Source organism: Peromyscus californicus, unplaced genomic scaffold, assembly GCF_007827085.1.
Source record: "Peromyscus californicus insignis strain IS unplaced genomic scaffold, ASM782708v3 Scaffold_7__1_contigs__length_154581171, whole genome shotgun sequence".
Lineage (NCBI taxonomy): Eukaryota > Metazoa > Chordata > Mammalia > Rodentia > Cricetidae > Peromyscus > Peromyscus californicus.
This window is the reverse complement of record NW_026294595.1, coordinates 20400232-20420968: the sequence shown is the minus strand read 5'-3', so window position 1 is coordinate 20420968 and position 20737 is coordinate 20400232. Positions and strand designations below refer to the sequence as shown.

The 20737-nt window shown below is 35.5% G+C and overlaps 1 protein-coding gene and 1 non-coding gene across 6 annotated transcripts in view; both read left to right on the top strand.

The window, feature by feature from the left end:
* Lrp1b (LDL receptor related protein 1B) overlaps window positions 1-20737 on the top strand; it is a 1950932-nt gene that overhangs the window by 345637 nt on the left and 1584558 nt on the right. The gene's annotated exons all lie outside the window — the stretch shown is intronic.
* LOC128102817 (U6 spliceosomal RNA) lies at window positions 902-1007 on the top strand. Its single transcript, XR_008215563.1, has one exon. It is a non-coding gene; the product is annotated as a U6 spliceosomal RNA (small nuclear RNA).

The window sequence follows — 20737 nt, the reverse complement described above, 5'->3', positions numbered from 1 at the left end:
CCTGAGTATCAATTATTTGTTCTTTTCCTTTACTGGTAACCTAAGAAGTAACTGACTTATCTTCTGAAAGATCTATAACTACTAATTTACATTTAACCCAAGGTGTCCTTGTCAGTTTGTGGCCCATAACTACACAAGGCTACTCCATTCACTGGTAAAGTCTGTGACAAAAATGTTCCAGTCTTATAAAGAAAGTTTCCAGACTCTACTGGAATAGCCCAGTTCCCCACAGGGAATGTTCCTTACTTACTAGAAACAGGATGACTACATTTTTAAATATTACTTCCTGAGGTCTACTTTATGTACTATTTAATTTTGATCAAAAAAACTTCATTTTGATATTGGTGTGCAATCACGGAAACACATCATATACATTTTAAAATGTAATTGAATTTGTAGAAAAGATATTTAAGAATTTCTTCCCTATTTATTAATAGTCAGTATGGCTTCAAATCACCACCTCCAAACTCCCAGCGAAAGTCTTCAGTGGTTAATAAGCCAATTAATCTTCAATTAGTAAGAACTGTATTGAAATTTAGGGAATCCATACGTCTGGTGAAATTCACACTCAAGTGGGAGTTTAGATAGTTCTTGGCAAAGATGAAAGTTTTTTGATCTGAATACATTTCAGTCAGGTCTGATAGCAGAAGTCCATCACATGATGTTTTATTTAATTTCATCTTTTGATGGATGATCTATCAGAGGAGTTTTACCTACACTGATGTAATAATAAGCCCTCTCAGGCCCCACTGGAGTCAGTGCTCTCCCCTGATTGTTTCTGCAGAGACATCAATGAGGCAGAGGCAAAAGCTTTTCATGAGTAACGCTTGTGGCTCAGCCCTGGACTTTCATGGAGGATTCTGCTTGTAAAGGTTAAATTTCATTTAGGATGCCAGGACAAGTGCTCACTTAGGCAGCACATATACTAAAATTGGAACAATATGGAGAAGATTAGCATGGCTCCTGTGCAAGGATGCCAGGACAATGCCAAGGTGTAAGTAGATTAGGGGAAAGCCTACTTAAAATAACGATTACCGTTCTCATCCCAAAGAAGGGAATAAAGAAGGCTAGCAAACAGATGGTCTTAAATGAGATTCAGTAAAATACTTAAAATGTATACTTCTATGGTATTTTTGTTGTGTAATTTCTGTATTATCCATACCTTGTTCTAATCTCACATGTCCTTTCTGATTCCTTTTGTTTTTGCTTTGGGATTACTTGCATCACTTCCCTTTCTCTTCTGCCTGTTGTTAACTCTTCCCGTGGGCCTGGTGCTAAGCATGGCACATCTGTGGAGGCCAGAGAACATCTTAAAAAGTGGGTCTTCGCCTTTCTATATTGTTTTAGAGGCAAAGTCTCTCTTCCTGGTGGCTTCTATTTATTTTCCCATTGTATACATCAAGCTAGCTATACAGATATCTTCTGAGTGATTTCATGTCTCACCTTCCTACTTCTCTTAGGAGTGCTGGGCTTACAGCTATGTGCTACTATAGCTACCTCTTTTTACATGGCATATAGGGATCAAACACAGATAGGCAAGCTTGTACAAAATGCTTTTACCCATGGAACCATCTCTCTGGCCCTTGTTTTAGATTCTTTACTTTTGGTACCTGCTAATCATATGCTAACTTTCAGCTCATTTTACTTTATTAGTATTTTATTTGTTCTTTTCTCTCAGCTTTTGCTTCTCTTAGACTCATTGTGCAATACATAAAATAAAGCTACTAAATCAACAATTGCTTCAGGTTTAATAATAGTCTAAGTTAATTGTAATTAGAACAACATGACAAAATAACTCAATTTATGCATAGAGAAAAAGATAAAAATGCTCCAAATCCTAAAGAGCTACACTAAATTATAATTCAATTACAACATGTAATAGTAAGTCAAATATAAATAATACAATGTTTCTTAAAATAAGTGACTTTAAAATCTATAATATTGAGGAACAGATTTTTAGCAAATTATTCATATACTTTTAACAAAACTAATTATATATTGTGAAGAGTTTGATTTATTCTACCTAATTAAAAAGTAGATAATGTTGAATGTTTGTCAGGATTAACTTTTATGTGAAAATAATTCTGATAATTGAATGATTTTGCATTATAAACTTCTGTCTGATGGTTATTTCTGGGAGAATTGCAATGCTGCCTTTATGGTGCGTCGGCAGAAATCCTCATAGAAACGCTTCGAGTGTAACAGGTTTGGCCCTGAGAATGACATAAAACCTACACAGGGGGTTTAGGTAGTAGTTTTGAAGTGGGGAGGAACTACCTTTTTTTTCCAGCACAAAATGTGTTAAAGTGTAACTGTGGTTGTCTATACAGTGAGTCATGAGTGCACCGCTGCTTGAGAACAGATGATATTTTTGAAAGAAGAGAGTATCGTTCTTTTTTAAAAAAACAAAGTTGTGAGTCAAAGCAAGTGTTTAGAGATTCTTATAAAACAGCAGGATGAAGCTATTTTAATCACCAAAAAGACTATGAACAAAGGGGAAAAAACATGCATTACCCAGACTCTAAACATATAAAAGTGAAGCAAAAACATATCTTTAATAGCCAGCTCTGGAGTCAATCTAATCATAAGCTAGTCTTCTTTAACAAGGCAGCTAATAAATATCTAAAAATGCAAGGCAAGTAATTGGTCTTTCAAAACCTGAAAAAAAATATTTGTTAAGGGATTTATATTATAGGAGAATAAAATCATAAACACATACTTTTCTTTTTGAAAATGGCTTTGCTTAATCTTTAGAGCAAATGATATACTTCTCATAAACGACTTCTTTCTCCTTTCCTTATACACAGTGACATAACCAGACATATATTTTGCCCATTACAATGCTACTTTATTATTTTATTTCTGTGACCCAAGATCAATATCATCCTTGCTTGTGTCCCATACAGTGGATCACCTGTATGGGAAGTAGAGGCAACATGCCCCATTTTACCATATCTGTGTAAATAAAATTGTTATTTCTACTGTAAAGCACAGTCTCTACAGATCAGGGAAGCTTGTTAGCAATTAGGAAGGGAGCTAAGTCAGTCTGCTGATAGTAGCCAGTGATTCTGCCACAGGCCCTATTATATTCCACAACAAGAAACTCTTTTAATTAAAAGCCAAGCTCCCCACTAGAGCTAATCATAGGTAATTGATCCTGATAAGAATATAAATGCAGAGTACACAGATTTCTCCCCTATAGTAGTGACCATATCATGTGAAAAATGGAAATATGGACTAATAACATTATTTCAGTTAACACTGAAGACAGTATGACTTCTCAATATCAGTGTTGTGGAACTGAAATCAAATGACTGTCTCAATATTTAGGGTCAATTTTTTGTTCTTGCTTCCTTCTTAGTCTATGCTATTTCCTGGCTGGCTAGCTTAATGAATAACAGAGCATGTCTTACATTTTGTTTATGATTTCCAGACATTTTTTTTAAATCTAAACTTGGTGAATACAAATAACAAAAACGGAAGCTTTGAGGCACTGGATTGTTTTAAAATTTGGCATTTGGCACTGGTACCTGGGAAGATATCAAAATGAATGGGACACGAAAGTAGTTAGTGTGGAGAACTTCATCAGAGGGCAACAGCCAAACACATCAAACGACTGGATTAAGATTTGCTTTCTATTTACAAAAATTTGTGTACTTTGTAGGAAAAGATCAGAAAGCATGAATATCGATTATTAGCCAGCTAGATGACCTTTCGTTAAGTGGATGTAACCATCTCTGAGCATAATATAATTGATTCCTGCAGCTCAACTGAAGAGAGAAAAGGCTGCTTTCTGGCTATGCACTTTGGATGCAAGCTGCATCTGCTCTGTGTGTCTTTTCTCACTGGTTCCCATGACACAGTCTGTTCATCACTCTGAAATCACTCATGCAGTGCAGAAAGAGAACTTTCACCTCGATGCCAATTGGGGATTTTTATTTTCTGATAAAATACAAAATTAAAGTGAAGATACAAAAATTACTGCATGCACTGGGAAGAGCTAAGCTTTTGTTTATGTTTATTTGGTTCAAGATATTCCTGCCAAGAATGAAAAACGTTTTGCTTGTAATTTGCTTTACATGACGTAATTCAACATGATGAGAGTATAACGTTTTAGACTGTATCAGGTACTTTTATATATGTATCCAGATTGTATATGAAATAAATACTAGAGTATTAAGAATATAAACAGAGATGGGAAATGACTTTCAACATTGTTGCAACTATAAATTTTTTGAGTTGTCTGCCTTCAAATATCTAAACAATACTGTCTTCTGATACATATTCACATTATTTACTCCATTTTCACAATTTTGTAGTGCCTTTGGGGATATAGTTTTCTCATTTTGTTGGATTCCTTTGAAGCTTTTACATTTGTGTGTGTTGTTTTAAAGACACATTGTGTCTTCTGATATTGGGAATTTTTTTAACTAAAATATTTCAGAATTATTTTGTACAAAAAATATAGTTGACAGAAATCAAAGTTTCATAACAAGAGGTTACTTTAAAACACTAATGAGTTAGTTTATTAATAATTTTATATAAATTACTAGGTTTTAAAACTATATTTCAAGTGTCATCAATATATCTACTCTTCTTATCATTAAAGTCCATCATAATGAATAAAACATCATTATCCTTTTCCTGGAACTCAGCTTGTAAAATATTCTTTCCCAATAGTGTGAAAGGCAGTTACAGAGAAAGAATACAAGATGTTTCTCCTGGACTATCGATGTCTAAAATGCTTATAGTCAAGAAACGTTTTCTTGCTTTGGAGTAGTGATGCCATTATGTAAATCTCATAGGCTCCTGACTATTGTTTTCAAGCTGAGTGAAAATCGCTTCTCTGGCTTACCACCTCCCTAGGCAGGCTTTAGCCTGCGACAGTCCCTAGGGAGACACTCTAGAATCCCCATCCTGCATTAGAACACAGCTTGAATTTACAGCTCTGAAGTGTAACTGAGATTAGACAAATTATATACATGATAATTAATTCTTTGGGGAAATTTAAAAAAAATAAAAACCTTAAATACAAATAAAATCTAAGAATGTGTGTTGTCGGTTTAATTCTATTCATTAACAGAATACATTTACTTTAATTAAATAACTGAGCCTCTACTGGATTTTTTTCTTGGTAATTCTTCACATTAAAACATATATGAAAATAAATGCTGGGTTTATCTCCTGAGATGGACTACACATCAATAACAGTGCAGCAATGCTTCTGTGTGTCTAAGCTATTTATACTTGGAAAATGAATCTGAAAGAGCAGGAGGGGAATATTGCTAATGTGGAAATCTACTAGGCTTCAACTATTTCTTTATTTCTAACTTGAATGCTTTAATGAATTTTAGCCATTTCAACTTCAAGGACTGTGGAGTGCTCAGAGCTATAATGTAGCATATCAATGCCGGTTAAGTCATTAATAAAATGGAAAATGAAGGACACTTGCAGCCCTTTTCATTTCCTCCAAATAGAATGCACCTTGTAGAGGTAGATCAGAGAGACACTGCAAATCTTTGAAAATTCAAAAATTATTGGACCGCTTAATTGCAAAATCAGCCCAAGTTTCCTTGACCTTGCTCACCTTATCAATCCCACATCACGAGCTCTTCTCCCCTTCATTCTCCGCTTGTTGTCATTTAATAATCAAATGTACACATACCTTTCCACAGCCCCAGCACGCAACCATTAATAGAAAAGCAGTTTCCATCTTACATCAATCGTGAGGAAAATGGGTTTGTTTCTGCTTTAGCCAGGGCTGGCTTTTATCTGGTCATTCTGGTTTTTTTTTTTTTTTTTTCAGGCTAACATTTGCAATTTCAAACAGGCCTGGATCTTGTTGATGTAGCTGCGAGGCAACCTTACTTATGTACTTCTCTTTCTTGATGAATAGTGGCATTCTTCTTGTTCTGGTTGATGTCATTACTATTACTTAAATAGCCAAGATATATTGAACTGTAACTAAATGCCCCACTACAGTAAGAAAGCTCTGAAATTTTTTTTGAAACAATGGGATATAAAGAGATTAGAGAGTCCCTATTGGAGTATTGAACACATTGTCCTAGGAAACAAATAACTGCCTTTATTATATCTTCACCAGAGTTGAATATTAACTGGTTTTGAAGAATAAAAGTACAATTAGCAGTCATTATTAAAGAGACCTAAAATTGTCACTTAACTGATAATATACAGTGACATAATGCATCATGTATATTACTGTAATTCCTGATGTGAGAAAGTTCTGCTTATGACATTAACAGAAACAAATAATAATATCATTTTTTAAAAAAAAAAACCTCTTGGGTTTCCCCACAACCTGATATTTGGAAGGTTAGCACATCTAAGGTCTGTCTTTATGTGTCTAGTGCAAATCCTAACTGATTATTAACACAAGGGGTCCTAGTTTTAGCTTTCATTGTAGTTAAATAATGGGATGCATCATGTAAATATCAGAGTCAGATGTATTATATTGTAGAGTATTTGTCAAATGCAAGTTTATTTCTATCACTGAGGTCAGGTTCTTATGACCAGCTAAGAAGAACTAACCATATAGCATAGCATGTGTCTTCAAAGGTATTTAAGAGTACTTTATGAAAATTTTATTAAGCAAGTGCCTCAAATGATAGCTGTAAATAAACTTACCAAAGTGTAAGACTAGCTGTGCATAGAGAAGAAAGGACACTGTACTGTTATTGGAAATCAGTAGCTTAATTGTGAGCAGTGTTGAAAAATACAGAGTTACAGAAAGCACATCATTTAAAAGAGCAGTGGTAATTGTTTGGACTCAAGTTCAATGAGGCATAACTTGTGTACAGTAAAACAAGTTTGTTGCTTTTGCTGTTGTTTGTTTGTTTTGTTTTCATTGCTGTTGTTGTATAGTATACAGTTAAATTTGACAGATATTTCACATTGTGTAGCTTTGTCAATCAAAATTTAGAACACTTTAATTATTCCCCACGTTTTTTTTTTCTGTTCTACTCTCCTTCCTTCTTTGATTCCTGAAAATGGCCAGACATACTTTTTGTTTTTTGTTTGTTTTTTTGGTTTTTCGAGGCAGGGTTTCTCTGTGTAGCTTTGCGCCTCTCCTGGAACTCACTTGGTAGCCCAGGCTGGCCTCGAACTCACAGAGATCCGCCTGGCTCTGCCTCCCAAGTGCTGGGATTAAAGGCGTGCACCACCACCGCCCGGCTAGCCAGACATACTTTAAAGACTTATATTTAAGAGTCATATAGGCAAATATATAAATAATTGATAAATTGCAAAATTTTTTTTCCGACAGTGCTGTAGTATTTTCCATCCCCACAACTAGTTTGTAAGAGTTCCTGATTTTTAAAGAGACTTATTTATTTTTATTTTATTTGTGTGAGTGGTTGCCTGATGCTCCACCCCAGGAGAGGATGTTGAGTCATCAGGAACTGAAGTAACAGAATGTTGTATGTTGACATATGGGTACTGGTAATCAAACTCAGGTCATCTGCAAGAGCATCCAGTGCCCCTAAGGCTACAATGAGTCATTCTCCAGCCTTTCATTCCTTCTGTTTTGCATTATCCAAACAGTTGACAATTACTAGCAATACATTAGCCAACTGAATCCCACAATAGAAATGTAAAGCATGACCAAGTGTTCTTACTGTAGGAAGTACTGGGTCATTTTGATGTTCTGGATGGGATAATTTGCTGTATTAAAAGACAGAAGCTGAAAACCCGTGTGGTGATTGAACAGATTCAGCAAAGCAAAGGTACTTAACAAATCATCAGTGACAACTCAGAAAGCTGGGATCTAGGCAAGTCTCTGAGAGCTCTGCTCCCACACAGATTGCTTCTGAATCTCATCCTTGAAAGACCACCATTCATGATTTTAGAAGTGTCTTATCTTTATTTCCAAGCACTTCTTTTTCTCTTCATCCTTACCCTTAAGCCTGAGTTTGAAATATTTTCTTTATCCCTCAAATGAACATCACAAAAGAAGCTAAGAACCACACTTAATCTAGGCATGAAAGATATATTTTTAAAAGATTACATAGATCATGACACTTTGGTGTGAAAACTCCAATGTTTTATCGAAAAAGAAGAGAAAAATGTCTGTCCTCATCCCATCCCCACCAAATTGATGTTCCCAGCCACAGCAATCATACACAAAAAACCATAAGAAAAGGTAGGTAGGTTTGGAAGAAAGAAACAACATTTTCTATATTTTAAGAAAATATCACGTTCTACACTGAAAATCACCAGAGAAATTATGAGAAACTTTCAAAGAACAAAATCCCAGTAGGCTTCATTATTGCTGTTGCATTTCTCTACCTCAGAACAACTGAAGCAGAAGCTACATACGCAAATAATTTAGAACATGAGGAAACTCATTTAGAATCCAATGGGTCAGTAGATCTGTAAAGGCTTCGTCCTTGGTTTTCTTTTCTTCCCTTATTAATGTGGACCCTAGGATAAGTCACACCTGCACGGTATTCACTTCACTAATAAATTTTACCTCTATACTATCTTGTAGAAGAAATGAAATTTAAACAAAATCATTAGAAATTTTGTTCAAATTTAAGGAAAAGTTAAAATTAAGACAAAAATTTAGTTTAGGATTTAAGTATTACTTATTTAAGTTACTTTATTTTATGCTTCTGTGCAAGTATTATTTGGTGATTATATACTGAAGAAGTACCAGCATACATTTTATGCATTTGTTAATCACAAGAAAGAAGGCGAACCCAGCTAACTTTCTAGAGACTGTAAGGAAATGTAGTACATCTGGTCTGATTGTTACCAAATGTATGTCTTAATTTTCAACTGTTACGCCAATAAATCCACATCACTATGTCCTTATCCATACTGCAAATTCTAATTACAAAACACTGTTTTATACAACAAAGTTGAAAATAGAAGAGATAGCTTTTCCATACGTCTGAAATTTGTATTTGCCCCATTTCCAAAGACAAACATGGTGAATATGATATACGGACATGAGCCCTGTCAGTTTGAAGACTAACATGGTGAATATGGTATATGGACATGAGCCCTACCAGTTTGAAGACTAGAACGAAAATGAGCCAAGAAATCCAGGTTAATTTGACTCCATCTCACATAAATAAAATCAGCAAAGGACACTGGTTGTTCAAGGAGATAATGTTCTGGTTTTAACATCCTCTCCATATTTTTGTCAATACTCTGGTTAACTTGTTCTCCATCTCAGTAATTTGTCTAATTCCTTATGTATCTAGCAAGGTAATTGGACTAACCATATTTTGATACATAATATTTTCTTAATCCTCTGAAAACTTTATAGGTGTATTGAATTTATTATAATCATATTTACTGCATTCCTTCTAACTCCTCCCAGATCCTTCCATCCATCTCTCTAGACACCCTCCTACCAACTGCGTGTCTTCCTCCTCCTCCTCCCTTCTTCCTCTTTATAATTTTCTCCCCTCCTCCTCTTCTTCCTCCTCCTTCTCTTTGTCTTCTTCTTCAACACATTACCCATTGAATCTCCTCAGAACTGTTTCAGACATGTTGTCCCTAATAGCTGGTTCTTACATTCATTTTGTCTCTTCTTTTATGATGGTCCTTAAACCTTTGATTCAGGAATGTCATACAGATGTCACATTTATGATGGAGTTCTCTATGGATACTTAGTCTCTGCAGTTGTACAAGTTGTGAGTTTCTGCATATACCACTATCTACTGTACTATAAAATCTCTCTGATGATATTTGAAACCTGCGATATTGTATGGGTATAGAGATAAAATTTAGAAGGCAGTTTTATTCTTTGTCCATTTAGCAAAATAATTGTAGATGGTTCATCTCCGGGACCTATGAGATCCCTAGCTATGGATTCTTGGGTAGATTTACAGTACAAAACATATGTTTTATCCTGTGGAAAGATCATTAAATTCAAACAGAAAGTGGCTTGTTACCTCATAACATTTATGACATCATTGCTCTTGTGGACATATTTTTGCTGGCCCAGTCATTATTATAGCCTCTGGGGTTCACATGCTAGTTCTAACCCTCAACAGCCTGGATAATCCTTTCTGGTCAATAACGGTTTGGTTTCTCCATGTCTTGTGACCAAGATGTGTGCTGTCTTCAGAAATATATTATGATGTATGTCAAAGCATGCAATATTTTGTCAAATATATGTCAAAATAAATAATACATATGATGTCTTAGCATTAAGCTCTGATTAACAATGAAGAGTATTAGCAATAGCTTCTATTATTTGGGAGGAATCTCCGGGACATCCCTGATCAACAACATGAGGGAAAGTGTTCCAAATGTGAAACTGGGCTCTTTTATTTGGCAACTAATGGCTGCTAGAAGGAGCATGGTCTCATGAATAGGGTAAGTTCAGTTCATCTGTTTGTATGCTATAGATTTATATGAGAAGTGTATAAAAGAGTTTCCCATGTTGTGTTTTCAGACATCCTTAGTGTTATTTACTCCTTCTCTCACCTCCTCCTGTATGCAGACCTCCTGCACTCTCTATGTTTTAACCTCCACTCTCATTATTTTTTTCCTCTTCGTATCACCTGTGTTCTGCCATTCCCTAAATCTTTCTTGATTCTCCCATCCAACAACATTTTTCTAGTTTCTTGTTTCTACCGGTTCTCCAAAGTAACAAATTTAGAGATTTGTCAAAAGGTCTGGGTCTGGGCCTGGACCTGGGATACTCACTGTTTTCAAGCTCCACTTTGACAAATTTATAATTTCACTTTACAGCTGAAAAGAATTCTATTGTGCACCTGTAGCACATTTCCATTATGCATTGATAAGTTGATAGACATTAAAGATGATCTTATATCCTAGCAATTGCGAATAGAGTATCTATGATCATGGATGAGTATGTATCTCTAGAGTAGAATTTGAAATTGTTGGGGTATAAGCCTGGGAGTAATACCTGGGGCAAATGATAGTATATTTCTAGTTTTTTTTTTTCTTTTTTTTGGAACTAGCACATTAATTTCCACAATGGCTACACCAGTTTGCACTCCTATGAACAACGAATATGGTTTTTAAACCCATATATATGTATATGTTATTTATTTTTAATTTATTTTACTATTCATGGAAAGACCAGGTTATTTAATGTCTTTAAAAATCACATAAATATTGTTTCTGTTTGGAAATAGAACCAGTTAAGTTCACTCAAGTTTTAAACAAAATATTGATCTACAGTATGAAAATGTGAGTTTTATTACCTGTCTTGTTCAACATTTATAGTTTTGCATGTGTACCACTTGTGACTTCATTCTAATAATTATGTAAATATTAAATTCACATATTCAGCTTTAGTCTTCTGTCCACCAACACCTTTCTTAGAAGACAAACATAGCAATTAAAATTAGTTATGATGTTACTTACTTATTTTTCTTTTTATGAAAAATAATTTGTGTAGTTTTTAAAGCAAAACTATGAGCATCATTTTTAAACTATCATGGAATGTGACTAGTTATTAAAAAGTTAACTAAATGAGCTCATTATTATCCTTACATCTGTGCTGATCATCTCTTAGAGCAGAAGTTCTCAACTTACAGGTCATGAACCCTTTGGCAAGCTGCAATCTCCAAAATTACTGGATCACAAATTATAACAGTAGCAAAATTACAGTTATGAGATCGAAATAAAAATAATTTTATGATTGAGGGTATTCACAACATGAGGAACTGTATTAAAGAGTTGCAGCATTAGAAAGGTTAAGAACCACTGTATCAGAGAGTCCTGACATTTAATTTTTAAAAGATTGACATTTAAGAATGTATCCAATACATCACTAGGAAAATAATATTAGAGAAAATCTACAACTTAATCTACTTACTGGTAATTAGTATTGTATTGGTAACTGATATGCTTCAGTAATTAAATAGTTCTTCACCCATTTAATTCTCAAGGTAATAATTTTAATATTATGTAAAATATATACTCTCATATTTAATCCAATTACCATGTTTTCTCAGTATGTACATGGTTTATATTTCCTCCAAACTGCTATAAGTTTTGAGTAACACGGGATTTGACAAGTAGGCAAAATCATAAAATAGCAATGCTCAGAAGCTCAGAGATGAGAAGAACCACAGGAGTTATCAGAGGCTCTGGTTCTGTTAGTGCGATTCAGCACATGAGCTGTGGCTCAACCTAGGCAATCCAAAACATATGCAGTAAAGAGCAAGCTTGAATTCATATGCTTTGGCACAAAGATCCTTGGGTATTGTAGAGTTACACAATTATAGAATTCATTCATCTGTTTGTGTGAATTCTACCCAGCAAGTCCTGAAGTGAACTTCCCTCTCTCTGACCATTTATTCTAGTAATATCTCAAACTGTACAACTGCCTACTTACAAGAAAATGCCTTCCATTTTTTTTAACCTTAAAAGATTATACTTCTACTGTATTGCTGGGAAGGATCTTCTCCCTCAATATGGCTGCGGGTCAAGTGATATCTATCATCTATTCATTTACTGTTCTACACTTCTCCTCACACAAAACCTGTCACATAAAGAGGCCACAATAATATTTATTAAATATTGAAATGAATAAGACATGCAATTTGTCCTGCCTGCTCTGCTGCACAAGTGCAACTCTCTGGGTCCATGGTTGCCTGAGAAAGTGCTCTGGCAAATGAGCAGTCCTCTTGCCTAGGTTGCCTCTCTTTGTTTGCATCCTCTGTCATGGAGATGGCACCTCCTACTTTGCTTCAGAAAGGTTCCTGTAACACAGACTGTAGCAAGAGTAAATGTACAACACAATACATTGACAGGAATTGAAACAGGAAATACTTTTATGAAAAGCTGACATTGCAGTTACTTTATCTAAATCATGTATTCCTCATTGGCCATATGCTCAGTGTTCATGAACATATGTTATGTTTGGTTTTTATAATGTTGCTCCCTAACTATTGCATAATGGTAAATTTTCACAGAACCCACATGATCGGCATCTGAAACACTGTAATTCTGCCTTTCAGTGATCATGGCCCCAGTTACAGAGATGAATATCTTTTAGGGCAACATGTTACTGAAAGAGGGCAGGGGAGGGTTGGACATGCAAATACATGTGCAGTTGCAGAACAAAGGAACTGAATTTTACAAGGAAATGGGGGTTTCGTGATGGCAAAAAAGTCTAAAATTACGAAGGAAAATGTCCCTTTGTCACGAGCTTAATCTGACATTGTAGCAAAGTGTTATCAACTGATAATATATCTGGAATGAAATTCATTCCTGCTTCTTGGAACTAGAATGCACTTGTGCTGAAGTTCTGTCTTCTGGAAACATCCAGACACTTTAAAAGACATACTTCAGAAGATGGTCTTGGCCTTTGACATTAAAGGTGCCTTATCTGCCACATAGCCTGTGATTATATAATTGCAACCCAATGGGTATGGTACTAATTATATAAGTCACTGCAGCATCTTATGGCTGAAGATTCTAATCTAACACTTCATAAAACAAAACATAACAAAAAAATCTGCAAGCCACCTAGAGTGAGATGATAATTAACTAATAGTAGCCACCCTTTAGGGGTTTCTGCTATAAAATCTCACTCAGTGACTAACTTCCACCAGAACAGGTTATAAATATGAGAGAAAGAGAAATGATGCTCAAACAGAAAATCAAAGCAAAGGGATACTTTTTACGATATAGGAGAAGATTATTTTAAGATACCAAGTTTAGAAAAGTACCATCATAGTTGCCAGCACTATTGGCATTGGCCTTTACAAAAGCAGCAGCTCGATTGTTTAACAGAAAAAAAAAGCGGGGGTAGGGGGGGCTCCCTAGCTCATTTGGAGAATGTAGACTTTGGAGTGTGCATAGATAGCCTTTATCTGTCTGCAGTATTGTAAAAAATCTTCATGAATTCTGAATAAAGCCATCTGGTGCTATTTATAACTCACAAGAAGGGAATTTCAAATCAAAGAATTTATTCAAACTTTCTTCTGCATTTCAACCACCCCCAACGCCCCTCCCCCCCCCCCAAAAAAAAACAACTGCTGCTTTCTATTTTGTTTTCTAGTTTTTAACCCAGCTTTGTCTACAAACCTGTGAGGAGAATAAAGAAACCCAGATTTCAGAGCAGCAATGTTCTTTCTTTATTCTTGCTGTGGGATTGAGTTTTGGCCACAGACAATAGTGATCCTAGACTCCGCAGGAGGAAGTTCCTTTGCCTGAATAAACAGTAGCGTTGGTTGAGCAGCTGAATAACAGGCAAACACTTTAATGTCTTGACACCTTCAGTACTACAGAAACTGAAACCTTTCGCATGAGTCTATGTATATTTTAATGCTTAATCAACCTTAAAGCAGTTAGACTCTGCATCTGCTTCCTTGGAAAAATGAAGCTTGAAGTGGGTGTCAGTTTTGTTCAGAGCTTAGGAAACAATGGTTTCTGGAGAAGTCTTAGCCAGAATTCTAAGGAAAGGCAAGAAACAGACAAAATCGGTTTTAGTATTACAGCTTTCTGATCCCACCATATTCCTCTCCTGTGACTCTGTTCTCCTATGTTTGCCTCACATCTGCTGCTCATGCCCTCATTCTTGCTTGTAAGTTCTCAGAGACTTGCAAAACCAAATTACAGATTCTAAGTCCTAGCAAGAATTTCAATTGTCAGGTCCTAGAACCTAAATTAATATCCTGTTAGTGTTATTGAAAGGACTTGGATGTTTGAAAACAGAATCTCTGAAAAGGTATAATGACTAACAACAATGAATTCCAGAGAAATTTCAATAATAAACTACAGAAACCTGTAAAGAGTTGCCTTTGCTTATTAATTTAAAGAAATCATTTTGAACTCATTTTACTGCTCAGTAAAAAGGAAGTAATAGACACAGTACTGGCTTACATCTCAGATTAAGTGACATAATACAAATGGTTAAGTGGTAATTGCAAACCTGAGACTCTGAAACACTGAGACACAGTATGATAATGAGTATATACCACTTGATACAACTGTCTCCCACACATAGGTAATCTTGGTATTCTATGCCTTCTGGAACTTGTACTTAATAATGTGGCTCTTGATTTAAAAATAGCTCCCATCTCTCTGTGTGTGCATTGTTTTCTGTGCTACATAAAATTAGGACTTTCTATCTTCACCAGTCAGAAAGGCTGTTTGAATGGAGATGTTCCAAATGTGTAGGAGGCAAAATAATGTGTGTCTGCACTTTCTGTGCCATTACTTTTTGCTGTTCATGGTCACAGCACACATTTGTTTGGAAATGTATTACATGCCCCATGGTGGAAAACGCATCAGCTCTTTGTTGTTACGAGATAGGAAATGCCTGTGACTAAACATAGTTCTGAATACATGCAAGCTGGGAGTAAAACCTCACTCCCAGGTCAAGAGCTTTCCCCCTATCTCTGAGCTGCAGGCAGTGCAGATGAGCAGATAAAATGTATGCAGGATGGAAAGACTCTGATACATAGGCAAAGACTTGATAAAGGTATCTACTGCTTTCCTGGTGCCTTGGAACCTCCAAATGTCCTAGGATCTCTGAGATGGTTTGTGAAAATGTCTGCACCAAGTTTCATGTTTCCTAATTCAAAGATCATGTTTATCACATGAATACAGAGTGGACTGAGATGAATCCAGTCATACAATCCAGCCATGTATTCTCTTTCTTGATAATGGAATTTTTGCTTGATGTTCCTTTTAGAATACATTACTGTTATGGCTATTAAAAAGAACTTCTTGATATTTGTCAATTCTCTCAATATTGTTTGGTTTTCTCTTTCTAACTTATTCCAGCCACTTTGTATTGTGCTTACATAGATGAATATGTTATGTTATATCATACAAACAGAATAAATAAAATTTATATGGATTTATTTTTATGTATATGCTATGAACACACAAAAACTCTCTTAGCTTTAATTTTGAGTGTTTATTTTAAGAAAAAATTCAGTCATGCAATTCTACAAAATCTCATATTCTAAAAAGAGGTAGCCATGCATTTGCTGCAGCAGTTCATGGATGCAACGGGGGTGGGGGTAGCTCAAACTCATCCTCACCTACTTTTGAAAGTCATTTGTAGATTTTCCGTCTGAAAATTGGGACAAACTAATTTTGTTCTATTTCCACTTTGCTTCCTATCTCACCATAACATATTTAATAGCTTCTCTATCTACTATGTGAAGTTGAATTTTCTTTATTCATGTTTAAATTACCTTCCCCACATGTCAGAAGGTGCCCTCATCCTGGTGTTTGGGGATTTAATGAACAAATCCATGTTCACTAAGTCTGTCCAATTGTGGTTAGATAGATGTCAATCATGTCTTCTTTCAGACTGCCACTGCAAAGACTTTTTTCTTTCTCTATTTTTGTCATTGTCGATTTTCAGTCCTTTTAGTCCATGGTCATATAGCAGTCCTAGCCCTTGTCAACTCCATTTATTACTCTAGGTAGACCTTTCTGAACACAATGAACTCTTCTCTTAACAAGAATTGGGTAGTAAAACATGCAGAGAGAATATAGTAAAACTCTGTATAATACTGTAAACCATAAATCTGATGATGGTGATGATGATGATGATGACGATGATGATGGTGATAATGATGATGGAATACCTAAAAACAACAGCAATATTAGTTGGTTTCTGGCACATGTTAAACACCCACTCAATGAGAGCTTTTTTATTTGTTGTCACTGATCAGGTCCCACTATAATCTGAACACTTATTTCACACACAGGATTTCCTTTGATCAGGTGCCTCTCACGTAGTTTCTCATCTAATGTTCCAGCCACTCTGCTGAAAAAAGAATGTTGAAAAGAGGAGATCATTGAGTGAGGGTCCTGGCAATTGCCAGGCATCCTTCAAAATATGTTTTTCCTAACTCTCAAAGTAAAGGCAGTGCTTCCTTAGGAGTCCATCTTCACTCACTCTGAACTGCCATTGCTAAGTGGTGGCTCTTCTTTGATCCATAATATTTTGTGTTGTATAAGTGATAAAAGTGATGGTTTTCCTTCCCTAATGAGCACCATAAAACTTACTGAAACCATGGGATAATGATACACAGAAAACTAGCATACTAATTAAATTTAACTAAATAAAGTAACACACTAATTAAATCTAATTAAATTAACACTACATGACAGAAAACATTCAGAGGTATGGATTCTTAACTGTTATTGCAGTTAGTTGACATGAAGTGGCTTTTGCCAAAATGCTTTAATGTCAGGCTTAGTTATATGAACTTGGATTATCCCTCTCTATACTTTTTCTTTCCAGTGTTCCTTTGATGATCAATTCTTCAGAAATCAAAGAAACACTGACAGTTTTAAACTTTAAATCCAAGAATTTTGGGATTAGATTGCAAACGAAGCAAAGGTTTACATTTTGACAAGTAGATGAATAAATACTTCTTTTTTCTATGTTTCATCTACTTGAATAGGTTTTATAGAATAGTGACTTCTGTATTATCTGGAAAAGATAGTGTTAAAAACATTTTAGAACATGTAGCTGTGCCTCTGGTTCTAATGAAGAGTTAACACATGTTGCAGATTAAATGTAGACATTAGTTAATGAAATAACAAGTGAGATGAGTCAGCTGGTTCAAGAAAAATCCGAAGAATCTTATATTCTTCTGGAAAAACACAATAGTAAAATGGATTTACAAATATATGTAAAATAGGCCTGTCAACAGGGAAATTATCAATTACATGGAATATAACTAACTTGCTTATCTGTAAAGAACTATTTTTATTATTATTTTTCCATAATTTATAAAGTTATGAAAAATCTCAAAGACAATGGAGGATTAAGGAAACTGTGATGGAACAGGCAGAAATCTAGCTGTTGGTCTGTTGTAAGAAACTGGCATGTGTCTTACAGGAGTAGCAAGAAAAGATTCCTATATTTTGAATGCTTTTTTGACAGAATATGAATAAGAAAGTGTCTTTAAGATGTTATAAAATAGCATGAACCAAACTAAAGAAGCTTTTCATCTATAAATATCAGGTCATTTCTAAAATATAGGAAGAGGTGGAAAATCAAATCTGATTGAAAGAGGCCTATCTGTGGGTAACAGGCCATTTTCTGTTGAGGCCATGGAAGACATGGATGCATGTGAATTCTTGTGGGAGCAAAGAAAGGCAAGTCAACGGAGCAGTAAGGGTTAGTCATCTTCTACCTTTCCTGGGAAGATCTGATGATCTTCAGGTGGCAAGCAGTAGAGTACGGTTTAAGAAGGGGTAACTCAAAGGGACAGTGATCCCAAGAGACCCCCTTTTAAAAAGATTTTACGTCATAATTTTCCTGGTGAAAATCCTCTTAGTTAATGTCCCAGCTTCTCTTTTGAGCCCATCTTTTGTCCTCATGAGGAAAAAAATCATATTCAACTTCTAAAACATAATTTTAGTATCTGAAAAGTGCTGTGAAGTTCTGAAGCAAGAGGCATATTCAAACTGATGCACCAAAACTCATGATCATTTTGTTTTCCTTGTTGTTGTTGTTTCTTTGGTTTATACTGCTGTCTGATAGCTGGGTTTGCATTTTTCTGTTTGGATCTAATCTAGCAAAACTCCCCCTTCCCCTGCTGCCTTGTTTTGCTTTTCAGTATTCTCTGTTCTACATGATTGCACACTCGTGACCTACCATTGCAACTTCATGTGTCATGTCTTGGGAAAGCCTTTTTCCTCTATGGATATACATTAAGTTTTGTTTTCTTTTCCTCAATGTTTCAGTCCAAAGAAGAATTTTTTTTCACTTATTGTTATTTTTAAAAATGATAGTAGAAATCCCATATTAAGTTCATGTTGTACAATGTAATATATCAATTCTTATGTATATTGTATAATATTTCTATCAGGTTTAACATGTTTAACTCTTCAGGAATAATTTCTTGCTGGAGACATGGCCCAATAATTAAAAGTACCTGCTGCTCTTCCAGCAGACCCAGTATAGATTGCAATACCCTAATTGTCGGTGCTGCTGTTCTCCCCTCTAGCCACAACAGGCACTGCATGCATATGGCACTGGGATATATATAGACTACTAGAACTTCTACATCTATCACACTAAACTAAGTATCATTGATAGAACACTGCTGTGGAATGTCATTCTGTATGTTGTAACTATGTGTTGCTCTGATTGGTTGATAAATAAAATGCTGATTGGCTAGTAGCCCAGCAGGAAGTATAGGCAGGGTAAGCAAATGAGGAGAATTCTGGGAAGAGGAAAGGTCAAGTCAAGAGTCATCAGCCAGACACAGAGGAGGCAAGATGACAAGGCAGAACTGAGAAAAGGTACCAAGCCACATGGCAAAATATAGATAAGAATTATGGCTTAATTTAAGTGTAAGAGCTAGTGAATAATAAGCCTGAGCTAATGGTTGAACAGTTATAATTAATATAAGCTTCTGAGTGGTTATTTTATAAGTGGGTTGCAGGACTGCAGGGGCTTGATGGAACCGAAGAAATCTTCTGTCTACAGAACAACCCCCTCTCTCCCATCCTGAGTTGTCTCTATAGCCTCTGGTTACTACCATTTTATTCACAACTTCTATGACACCATTGTTTTAGATTCTACATGTGTATGATAACACAATGTAAAGCTTTAAAAGTCTTCCCATTAAATTTTCTCTCACCATATCTTGAACAGGTTCATATTTTGGGGTGTATGCAGAGGTCAACGCTGGAGTGCAATCCCAGGAACCATAATGGTGTTGCTACCTTTTAAGTTTCTAGCAGTTGACACCATGGTCTCTTACGTTATAAAACACTTTGAGTACTCACCTTTTTTCATCCTTTCCTACTCTTTAATGATGAACGAAAGTCCTCATCTGGGATTCCTTGAACCTTCAAAATGTCCTTTTATTCTAGCAAAACATGTGTGAGCCTGTTTCTATTATGCAGTTTTGTCTTTGCAATACACTCCATCTAAATAGACTCCGCAAATCCAGCCAGATGAATTTAGTGATATGAATGCTGAATTTTGAATTTCAAAAACAAGTTAAATTAAAAGATTAAAAAAATATGCCATACAAATAGAGGATCAGCTACTTTTAACTATGTCATATTGGGTGGGACATAAAGATAAAATAAAATAAAATAAAGCCTAAATTGTGCTAGTCTTAGAGTGCCAACGTCTGAGAGGCAATTAAGTGAATAGAAGACTGAATAATCTGAAATCACAAATGTAAATAATTTTTTTCAATATTTTGTAAGAAACATTTTTGGTAAATCTCATTCTTTCCTGCTTCTTTCTGGGTTTACATATTCCTCTCAGGAAAGATGAACTGTGGGTTCTCTAAGATCAGGTTAGCAAAGTCAATCAGGCAGAAGTAACTGAGGAGTTTTCTTAGTGCTTTTTATGCAAAAGAACTTTATGACTAACCCTGGACATATAATCTTATAATCCCAGCTACTTGGAAATCTGAGACAGGAGGATCACAAGTTTAAGACATATTTATACTACAGAGCCAGATCAAGGCCAAAGTAGGCAGAAAACAAGTTTCTTTCTTAAAAGTAAGGAAAAGGGTTGGGGTAGGGGGAGCCCTGGCCATGCTGTTCAATGATAGAGATCTGTAACACAGGGATTGAGGTGGTGGTTCTATCCTGTGTGTGAACAAGAAAAAATAAGTGAGAATAAAACCACACAACTTGGGTGTGCAAGTCTGTTCTGAGAATATAGAGCCTGGACTTTCACTGGAACCTTGTCCCTTGGGGTATACCCACTCCAGGTTTTGAAACACAGACTATTCTAACAGTTTACTGTTGAAGTGCAGAATGTCTTATGTTG